Below are 8794 nucleotides of genomic sequence, written 5' to 3' on the forward strand. Positions count from 1 at the left end.
TGCAATACACAATGAGAGGATGTGCTATTTTGCAACTGACTATATTTGCATCATAGTAGCATAAAGATAAATTGTTTTTAATCAATATCAGTTTGGTTAATTTATTATACTGCCATTACACATCAATTTATTAACACATAGTCATTTTTTTCTGTTGAATGATACCTGAAATGTAAACAACTGAGTGGGTTAAAGCGTTTAAAGTATGATTCTCATTGGTTAATCTCCACGTTTGATGGTTAGATATATCTGAATAACTTTGCAACACTGAAAAACTGACTGCTCATTACTTTACTCAATTTGGTTTACACATTTTGTAAATATACATAAACCCCTACTTAATGATCGGTTAGCTACTTTCTTGTGATAATTTTTTGTGGGAAAAATGTTTTTTTAACAACTTAACTGAATTAGACATAAGTAGCTAACAATTTAAGACGGTTTGTAAGTTTTATTAAAATGAATTATTGTCTATTATTGGAGACTTTTGACTTAAGAATAAGATAAAGACATGCATGGGCCTGCTTATTTAAAATCTTAAAATTGAAACCAGTCTTTAAAACTTATCTATTTAAATAAGTAACAACCACATTCCAGAAGTGAATTCATGTCACGCATCTTGAGTTCAAAAGGGACACATATTTTTTTACAAAAGCAAGAATGTTGATTTAAGCTTCAGCTGGCCTAGGGCAGTACTTGTTCGTGCCTTATTAGGCTTGGACATTTTGCCCAGAAGGAGAGTAGAGAGGCAAAGATGTGGCTTTTGATGCACTGGTTCAATGAACTCTATGATCTCTCTTCACAACCACTGCTTACCTGGGAAAATTACACCCTCAGTGAAAGTATCTCAGAAGGTACCGATCTGTAAAATTTCTCTTTACTCTTTTACAAAAACAAGTTAGTGGCTATGTAGTCATTTTCTAAGACATCACATGTGTGCTCCTGATGCCTGTTTGCTCACATTCTTACATTGGATGTATTCTTCATGAAGAAGCCAATCCCATAATGCATTATGATGAGCTCAGTGAAAGAAATTAATCCAAGATGGTTTCAATAGCTGATATATTGACTTTAATAGCTGATAATGTTTAGCCAATGTGTGTGTGCTATGCATTATGTTTGAAAATCATGTCATTAGATTGCTAACATGCACTCACCTAAAGGGTTATTAGGAACACCAGTTCAATTTCTCATTAATGCAATTATCTAATCAACCAATCACATGGCAGTTGCTTCAATGCATTCAGGGGTGTGGTCCTGGTCAAGACAATCTCCTGAACTCCAAACTGAATGTCAGAATGGGAAAGAAAGGTGATTTAAGCAATTTTGAGCGTGGCATGGTTGTTGGTGCCAGACGGGCCGGTCTGAGTATTTCACAATCTCCTCAGTTACTGTGATTTTTACGCACAACCATTTCTAGGGTTTACAAAGAATGGTGTGAAAAGGGAAAAACATCCAGTATCCGGCAGTCCTGTGGGCGAAAATGCCTTGTTGATGCTAGAGGCCTTGATGTCTTGTTGATTTCTAAAGAATGCTTTCAGCACATTATTGAATTAGTGCCACATAGAATTAAGGCAGTTCTGAAGGCCAAAGGGGGTCAAACACAGAATTAGTTTGGTGTTCCTAATAATCCTTTAGGTGAGTGTATTTACAGATGATTCTACTGAAATACATTTTTAAGTTGATTTTCCTGTGCAAGTCAGCTCAGTGTTCCTTTCCTTTAGTTGACAAAACTATCCATTATCTCTTCGTCACAACATTCATATTTCAATATTTTCTGATGATTTTTTATCAATCATATTTCTTACCATTAACCATTCATTTCATGAAATAACTGTTCCAGTACAGTTTGGTATATGCTATGTTTATAATTTGTCCACAATACTTCAGACCGGGGCGTAGCTATCTTTTCAGATGTGAGGGGGACAGAAATCATATATATATAGTTTTTGAGTTTTTAAAGAAGTCTCTTCTGTTCACAAAGCCTGCATTTATTTGATCCAAAGTACAGCAAAAGCAGTAATATTGTGAAATATTTTGACTATTTAAAATAACTGTTTTATATTGGAATATATATTAAAAGGTAATTTATTTCTGTGATCAAAGGTAAATTTTCAGCATAATTACTAAAGTCTTCCGTGTCACATGCTTCAGAAATTAAATCGTTTTAAGACTCTGATTTGCCAATTTGTCAATATTTAAAACAGATAAGTACATTTTTTCAGAATCCTTTGATGAAAGAAATATCCAAAGATCAGCATTTACATGAAATAAAAATCCTTTACAACATGTACAGTATATAGAGTCAATATGATTTTTGAATACTGAATGAATACTTTTTTAGCAAGGATTCTTTAAATTGATCAAAAGTGATAATAAAGGCATCGTTTTACAAAATATTTATATTTCATTTATATTTAAATGCTGTTCTTCTGAACTTTAATCCATTAATCTACTCAGTCGTTTTCAACATTATCACAATATGTGTTAATTTTTTTTTTTTTTTTTTTTTTTTCAGTAGCAAATCAGAATATCAGAATTATTTCTGAAGGATTGTGTGGCTGGAGTAATGATGCTAAAAAAAATCAGCTTTAAAATCTCAATAAATTACATTTTGAAATATATTACAATAGAAAACAGTTATTTGAAATAGCCTTGTAAAAATATTTTCTAATTTTACTGTTTTGCTGTTCTTTGGATTAAATAAATACAGGCTTGGTGAACAGAAGAGACTTGACTAATATTGCTCTAGCCGGTTTCTTTTCTTAAATAAAAAGAGTCTAACCCTCTAATTTTGCAGGTTTGTTTTATTATATTTTACTTTTAATTGTGTCTCTTACTGTGTGTGGTAAACACGGGAAGGGAAATGAAAGATTTCATTAATTAATGAATTTGTCTGATTTATTAATTTGTTCCCCTATTTCAGTTAATTCATGGGTTATTTAGGGATCAAAATTAATGAAACATGGACAATTGCCACAAATTAATAAATCATAGGGACGAATTAACAAGTTGTAGGAATGAATAGACTATCTGTCCTGTGTCTAGCAGCCTTCAAAGCGCAGTTATCTAATGAAAATTCGGTAGCACTTTATTTTACAGTCCTGTTCCCCATGTATATACTATGTACTTATTATAGTAATTACAAATAACTATGTAGTAACTAGGTACTTACCCTGAACCTACTCCTAAACCTAAGCCTACACCATGTAGTTACTTTGTATTACCAGAACTTTCTTAGATAAATACACTAAGTACATGTAAGTACACGTACTGTAAAATAAAGTGCAACCGAAAATTCTTTGTTGCTACATTTCTATTGCTTTTCATGTTGAAGAACTTTTGTGTTGTTTCTATTTTAATGTACTTTTAAAGTTTAAATCACATTAAAAGCTTAATTGGTACACTGTGAATTAATGATGATGCATTTATATACGGTCACTCACAGCACGTGTTCTGCGCATGTCTTCAAAGCTGCGCATGAGGATGGTACTCCTCTGGTACTGCTTGGTGTACCAGAGGACCAACCATCACCTTTAGCTCAAGCTTACTAAGACAGAACTGCTCTCCTGATAGGACTTCCTGCATGTACTATCAAGCCTCTGCAACTGATCCAGAATGCAGCAGGGAGAGTTGTCTTCAATAAGCCTTAAAAAAAGCTTGCGGTACTCCTCTCCTCATCAGATTAAACTGGTACCAGTAGCTGCTCGTATCAAATTCAAGGTACTGATGCTTGCACACAAGACGACCAAAAACCTGGCTACGGGTTCTGTGCTAGACTGACTTGTCGTGGCACTTGTATACTGTTGTTGTTCTCTTGTTGGTCTGATTGCTTCTATTGTTCTCATTTTATTGCACTTTATTGGGTACACTTTTCTAGCACCTGGTTGGACATTAATTATTTGTGGTTCATATTGACTTGAGAGCATCACGCAGTTGCTGCAGATTTGTAGGCTGCACATCCATGATGCAAATCTCCCATGCCAACACATCCCAAAGGTGCTCTATTGGATTGAGATCTGGTGACTGTGGAGGCCACTTGAGTAAAGTGAAGTCATTGTCACATTCAGGAAACCAGCCTGAGATGATTTGAGCTTTGTGAAATTGTGCATTATCCTGCTGGAAGTAGCCATCAGAACATGGGTACACTGTAGTCATAAAGGGATGGACATGGTCAACAACAATACTCAGGTTGGCTGTGGTGTATAAATGATGCTCAATTGGTACCAAGGGGCCCAAAGTGATAAAGAAATTATCCCCCACACCATTACAACACCACCACCAGCCTGAACCATTGAGACAAGGCAGGATGGATCCATCCTTTCATGTTCTTTATGCCAAATTCTGACCATACCATCTGAATGTCACCGCAGAAATCAAGATTCACCAGACCAGGCAACCAATCTCCCTTGTCCAATTTTGCTGAGCCTGTGCAAATTGTAGCTTCCATTTCCTGTTTTTAGCTGACAGGAGTGGCACCCGGTGTGTTCTTCTGTTGCTGTAGCCCATTTTCTTCAGGGTTCAATGTGTTGTGTGTTCAGAGATGGTATTCTGCATACCTTGGTTGTACCGAGTGGTTATTTGAGTTACTGTTGCCTTTCTATCATCTCTAACCAGTCTGTCCATTCTCTTCTGACCTCTGACATAAGCCATTTTTGTCCACACAACTGCCACTCAGAATATTTTCTCTTTTTCAGACCATTCTCTATAAACCCTAGAGATGGTGCAACAACTTTCCACCTAAGGGGCCGTTCACATCACGCCTAAAAATGCGAGAAAAACGCTAGGCGCGCCGCTCTCTTGATTTTTTCCCAAAGTCGCAGACGCAGAAATTTCAGCAATGGATAAATGGATTTGCAGCACTAAAAATCACTTGAAGTAATTAAAAAAAAAATGTCAATCCATATATGATCAGCCGCTCCTTCATCTTGGCTGAGCTTTCAACGTTGTTATAGAAAAGGTGAGGAAGACCTATGACCTTTGGTGCGCTTGCGGCAATCTGAAAAATTGAGATGTTTTTAACTCGTCGCAACCATGACCACGTCGCTTCCATTATGAGCGTGCATACCGCGCACCTCAGTTTTGCAAAAACTGTGGTCGGAAAGCGGCTGCAAAACGAGGAAATGCATCAAACAAGTTTACCTATTCAGAACATCATCCTGTGCAGATACAGCTATGTCCCATTTATAACTGAAGGCTAATTGCATTATGATTTCTGTGATGCGGAGTGAAACACATAATCCAGTAATGACAATGAATTTACAGTAGCTAGCTACTCTGCAGATGTCAAATAAAATATGCGATTTGATGGATTGATGGATAAATAAAAAACAAAGCTGTAAAATGATGACATATATATGTTATATAAATATAAAGGATAATCTGTTTGTTTTCCATGTCTCTCTGTGAATGAGCGGCTTCCACATGTACTATACAAAAGGAAACATTCTGATGTTGTCAGTCAAGTTCTGTGTCCAGTTTTCAGGGAAGTTCATTTATTTTTCAAAGGTGGACAACATTTTGTGTTGGCTATTTTGATAGTGAGTTTTACTCCCATGCTGTGGAAAAGATGGAGGAGTACAGACATTGATAATAAGCATCAAAGAGACTTTGATATACTTCAATATACTTTTGGCCAGCAATGTCCATCAACCCAGCAAAGTTAGTAAAAAAGTGAAATGATTATGAAGGTTGAACACAGGTTGTGTCCTTTTCAACACATTTAAAATAATTGTGTTACAAGAGTTCCTGAGTTTTGGCTTCACGAAGACTTAATTTCATAAGGAAATAATTTAATTTCTTACAATATGTTTCCAGGGTCATTATTAGCAGTAGTTAAAAATAGTGTGTATAAAATAGTAAACTCTGCACCACTAGCAGCATTAAAGGATCCTGATTTGTTCAAATTAACCAGCTGGACTGGACAAAGCAACATTGACTCAACTAATGAACTGCATTTGGAGAGGGATTCACTGTTAGCGCCAGATAAAATAAATTAAATTATATGTGGGTGTGTGTGTGTGTGTGTGTGTGTGTGTGTCTCATCTAAACAGACAATCTTTTTGCCACCATGATTGATTGTGATAAGGAACCACATAGCTATTTTTTATGTCCCTCCCCCAATAGAAATCTGGATTATTGTTTATTTATTTATTTATTATTTATTTATGGTATTGTTTTGAAACAATAGTATACAAGTGCAGTTCCACACATCACAGATGGGAAACCATGCAGGACAATGACGCTAAAGCTTGTCCAATGTTAACTAACCTAACACTTGTGTTCCATCCTGGTATGCTCCTTTCCACTCTGTTTAACAATTCATTTTAAATAATAATTTCATAGCAACATTAAATGTTTGGCATACTTTTGTGTTTTTTGTGAGGTGAGGAGCACTAACAGCATATTAATGTTTTTAAGGAATTTTTTATTATTATTTACAACCTTATTGGCAAACATTTGTACAAAAAAGTACCTGTTCATACTAATTAAGACACATTCTATTCATCAATAATTGTTTTGTTATTGTTTTTAAAATAAAAAAAATAATAATAAGATGGCATAAGGGACATATACTACGGTTCCCGTAAGATGACTTGTTCGGTTCACTTAGGTTTGCCTTGGCTACAAAATAATAACTCGTGGGAACGTAATAATATGTCGTGGCCACGAAATATTAATTTGTGGGAACTTCATATTAACTCGAGGGAACGTCATATTATGTTGTGGCCATGAGATCTTTTGTCAAGGTAACGACATCCTTATGTCGTGGCCTCTAGATTCTATGTTGAGGGAACAAAATCCTTTTTTCGTGGCCACGACTTCTTAAGTTGAGGGAACGACATGTTTTTTTGTGGCCACGAGTTTAATGCCTAAACAAAACTGCATTACCGTAGCAACCCAGGATAACCAGAGATGGAATCATTAATATTTTATTTTGAATTAAGTAATTATTATATTAACTATATGCTTTAGCTACCGAATGTATTACATGCGATCGTCAGCATTCAAATGACGTTTATCATACATAAATATTACATAAAGTGCATAATTAAAAAAAAACACTTTTTTATCCATCCTACAGTCTTTCCCACGCAATATGTGTACATTAATATTATTAGCCTATTATTATTGGTTATATTTTTTATTTCATTAATATTCATTTTTTTGCTTCAATTTCGATCTCTTTACTTAAGATTCTGAATACTTTTGTAAATAATGGCATACTGTAAATGCTCGACATTAATGCATAAATGTTATATGTATAAATAATATAATAATTTCTTAATTCAAAATAAAATATTAATGATTCCATCTCTGATAATTCTGGGTTGCTATGGTCACGCAGGTTTGTTTACGCATTAAACTCATGGCCACAAGAAATACATGTTGTTTCCTCAACATAAGAACGACATAAGGATGTCGTTACCTCGACAAAATGATCTTATGGCCACGACATAATATGATGTTCCCACAAATCAATATCTCGTGGACACGACATATCACGTTCCCACGAGTTATTATGTCGTGTCCACAACAAAACTAAGTGAACTTAACAAGTCACTTTACGCGCACCTTTATATACTATCCAAGAAAAGCTTATCATGGTTTAACATCTACATAATGAAATATTGTCATGGCCAGTGTCTGAACAATCTATCCAGGTTAGGGTTGGGGATGAGTTTAAAACTATACTTATTAGGATATTTGATCATACATAAGATGATCAAAAAAATCATTCCCTTTGAGGGGATCATATTTTAATCATGTGGTGCCTTATTATTCCCTGTCTTTATTTTGCTCTTTCCTTGATTGTAACAGCACTTAAAAGTAAGGCTGAATGTAAAGGCCAACAGACATAAGGATGAAAATTTGACCTTTTTCACCATGAGCATGTAAAGGGCTAAGATTACCTGTCATTTACGTGACACATGCAAAAAACTTGTCCATGCTAAAACCTGTCTACCCTATATGTCTTTGTCAGTTGAAAGGTTGAAACTGAACTGTCATCTTGTCACGTAGATAAAGGAGGCCTTGCAAGGAAATCTTACATAACACATACCTGAGGCTTATAAAAGAACTTGAACTGAAATATTTCACACTTTTACAAAACATTGTTTTAGACAGAACCAATGTTGTTCCGTCTAAAAACAGATGCCAGTATTCTATATACTGTACAGTTTTAGGTTTTTTACATTGTAAAAAAAAAAAAAAAAAAAAAAAAAAACAACCTTTAAGCCAATCCATTTTTAAAATCATATTCAAAGAATAAACTTTTTTAGTTTTAGTTTTATAACGTTGAGCGTGAGGATTATAAAGTCAACTTGTTTATGCCATAAAACAGTGACCCTGTTACTAAATAGACATATTAGATATATTAATTTTATATTAGGTTTTATCACACTCAGAACAACACAAACTTACTGAGTGCAGTGGCTTATCATAAAACCAAGAATAGTTACAGTTTGTTATGGTTGATTCATATGCAAGTAATTCTGATTCAGTGAAAAAAAGAGGTTCACATTCACATTCAAAATCTGTATCTGGAAAACAGTCGGTCTGAACATTCATCTATCAGTCTGGTGGGAGTGATGTGTGTTGTTTTCTTCTTTTCACATCTTGTCTGCAGTTCAAAAACTTGCTTGTTTGTGCCAATAATAATCATAATAGTCAGAATAATCCCCTGCCTTTTGTGACAGAAAGTTCTGATATGTGTTAAATTCACATTCTACAAAAATAAGATTTGCTGACGGCTTTTGTGGCATCTCATGCATGACACGTCATTCCAAAAATT

Source organism: Carassius auratus, unplaced genomic scaffold (assembly GCF_003368295.1).
Source record: "Carassius auratus strain Wakin unplaced genomic scaffold, ASM336829v1 scaf_tig00214519, whole genome shotgun sequence".
NCBI lineage: Eukaryota > Metazoa > Chordata > Actinopteri > Cypriniformes > Cyprinidae > Carassius > Carassius auratus.